Consider the following 3446-nt stretch of genomic DNA (forward strand, 5'->3'; position numbering starts at 1 on the left):
TCAGTTTATAAGACAGAAAGGAATCATATTAAATGCATGTCCTCCCTATGTACATTAATTAAATGGTACAGCTGAAAGATATAACAGGTCAATTATGTATATGTCACGATGTCTGATATCTGAAGCGAGAGTAGACAGGCGATTTTGACCAGAAGTGGTATGTGCAGCTGCATACCTTAAGAACAGAACTTTAGCTAATACTATTAAAAAGAAAACTCCTTATGATTTGAGAAGAAACCTGATGTTAAACATTTAAAGTTATATGGAAGTAGGGTTTTTGTACGTCTACCAAAACAGTTGAGGAAGTCAAAGTGGGACCGTAAAGCAGACTTGGGAATTTTAATAGGGTAGAGTGAAGTTGGGTATAGAGTATTGATTAATAACAAAGTTATCATTGCCAGACATGTTGATATTGTGGAAGAGGATGTCAGGTACATTGATATTAAGGCATCCAGTTCAAGGAAAGAAACATTTTAGTGTTTCTGAGGGCAAAAGCATAAACAATGAATCAGTAAATAAGTATATGTAAGGAAGAGGTGTCAATCATTGTCCAAGTAAGCAAACACAAAACCAGGAACAAGAGTTAGAAGGTCAACTAGGAAACATAGAATGCCTGATAGATTAAATGATTATGTCTTGAGTAACTTCATTTATGTAAATTTTGTTGTGCTGATAGTACAGAACATTTTGAGGAGGCAATGAATAGTAATGAGTCAGAAATGTGGAAGGAAGCAATGGATAAGGAAATTGAAAGTTTAAATAAAACTTGGAAAATAGTAACTAAACCAATAAATGTAAATGTTCTTGATGTAAAGTGGGTTTTTACAAGGAAATCAGATAACACTTGTAAAGCAAGATTAGTTGTAAGGGGCTTCCTACAAAAGAAATTTGTGGATGATATTTATTCACCAGTTGCTATGATGCAAACGTTGAAAATGTTTTTGTCATTCTGTTGTCAAAAGGGCTTAATTGTAGAACAAATGGCTGTACAAACTGCATTTCTTAATGGAAAAATTTTGTCAGAAATTTATGTTAAGCAACCCCCTGGATACATGGATGGAAATGGTAGGGTTTGTAAGTTATTTAAGGCACTTTATGGCTTGAGGGAAAGCCCTAGAGCGTGGTATAAGTGAAAGGAGGCATGTTGGAATGTTCATGCATTTATATTGATATATGGAATCCAATGAAGGGTGATATATCTTTATAGCACAACTGTTTTGTTCTTTGAGTGTTTTCTCACTCACTGTAAAAAGATGGATGTGTGTAGTTGTACAATGATTTGTACTTAACCTTTGTTCTGGATAAATATTATCAACACTTACTATACTCAGTAGTACCATGCATAATTTTTTTTTTTTTTTTTTTTTTTTTTTTTTTTTCATTGTCACGAGGAATGCCTCACTTACTATACTCAGTATTGCCATACATAATGTTTGTAATTATCATGAGGAATAGCTCACTTACACTACTCTCTATCACATAACTATATTCCATGACTGTTGTGGGGTATGATACCACTATATGTTAACACATACTGTGAAGGAAGAGGTAGTGATTGTAATTGCATAAATATTCAAAAAAATAATTATTATATGTTTTGTAAAGACGGAAATGAAGCATCAGAAGTGTTTTGGAAAGATTGGACATTGGTCAGACATTCCATTCTATGCAAATAGGGTGAATTATGCTAACTGTTGAGGAACTATAGTCCAAGAATTTAATTGTACTATATGATAATAATATATTTTGTTATTCAATACTATATGTAAATTTCAATATAAATTGCAGAGAATAGTGCCATAGCACTTGAAGATTTTGTACTAGTATGATTTTAATTATATGTTATCAAAGAACAAGTTAAAATTTCAATATGAGATTTAAGACAGGAAATGTTTAATTATGAACAACTGGACTTTTGCTGAACTGAACTATTCTATTCAAAACAATCAATTACGCAATATATGATGGTCATAAGGAGTGGAGTATGAGCCACATTCAGGTGTTTGCAACGAAGTACTTCCGACGAGCAGAGATCTACAGTGTACTTCAGTTCAGTTCTCTTCATTGCACATAGAGGAGACTGAACATTTTGTTATATTATGGTCTAATACTAGGCGTACTTGCAAAAGATAAGAGGTGGCTAAATACAAACTAATATGGAATTTGAGTATTGTAGTATCTTATACTAATGCTTGTTCCACAATGCATCGCCAATATTGAGAAAGAGTTACACACACCAGTGTCTCCATTGCAATCAGGAGAACCAGGAGGCTCTAATGACATACATAAATGTACAGAAACAAGGTCAATTCGGTTAACTTCCAATAGATAATTTTCTGATTGAAATGAATTTACCTCATATTCATGTTGTAATACAAGCTGCAGACAAATGCTGCAAATTAACTTGTTCTTTCTTTGTACTATTAATTAATATTTTGTTTAATCTAGTTGAATCTGATACAAAATAATTTATGATGATTTTACATATTTGATTGCTCATATCTTTCGCAACTTGTTTGTTCATCCAATTGATTGCAAATGAGTACTGTTATGTAGATCTGTCAGAAAAGGTTTTGTTCAACTTTCAGTTGCACAAATCTTTTGGGGATTGTTGAAATGTAACAGTCTAATTGAAACTGTTTTAAACACGTACATTTTAACCATAAACAGTAATTTCTGACATAGAGATGTATGGAAATATGTACTTGTGGAAAAATTACAAAGAAAATAATTATGGAATCTTAATTACACTAATATGTAGAAGCTCTGTAAATGAAGGGAATAATTCCCATGAAGGGAGTCTCTAGTAATTAATAAAAAATGTAAATGTATTATTGTAAAGCTGTTATCCAGAATTTCTGCTGTGACAGATTGCCAGCTGTGATGAGTATATTAATGCATAGTAATGTTTACATTCAGCATGACATTTCTGGGCATACTGTGCCTTTACTGTAGCCATGTTTAGCGCTAAAACAATATCCAGTGATGTAAAATAAATAAAACAAAAAATTAGAAAAATAAAAAATAAAAAAATATTTGAATGGACCAAGTGATTTTCAAAAGTAATTTTATCATAAAACCACCCTAGTACGTTTAAAATATACCATAGTTCTGACTAGCCACTAGACAGGTACTCAAAGTCACCAGATTTACTACATAAATCCAAACATCACTCAAAACTGACCAATACGAGTATATATTCCACAAAATGCACAGGAAAGAGGAAATACTACAAACTATAGCATGTCATGCTCATTTCCTGATTTCTATAAACTCAGAGAAGTACATCAATTAAAAAGACTAATAAGCAAATGAATTTGCACAGTTGACCAAAAACTGAAATGATGAGTTTTGAAAACAACCATCTTAGGTTCAATGATGTTAGCTACAAATTGGGAGCCTCATGCCTACATCAGGACAGTCTGCAGGTATTTATTATCAAGTGA

Source organism: Schistocerca serialis, chromosome 8 (genome assembly GCF_023864345.2).
Source record: "Schistocerca serialis cubense isolate TAMUIC-IGC-003099 chromosome 8, iqSchSeri2.2, whole genome shotgun sequence".
In the NCBI taxonomy this organism is placed as follows: domain Eukaryota; kingdom Metazoa; phylum Arthropoda; class Insecta; order Orthoptera; family Acrididae; genus Schistocerca; species Schistocerca serialis.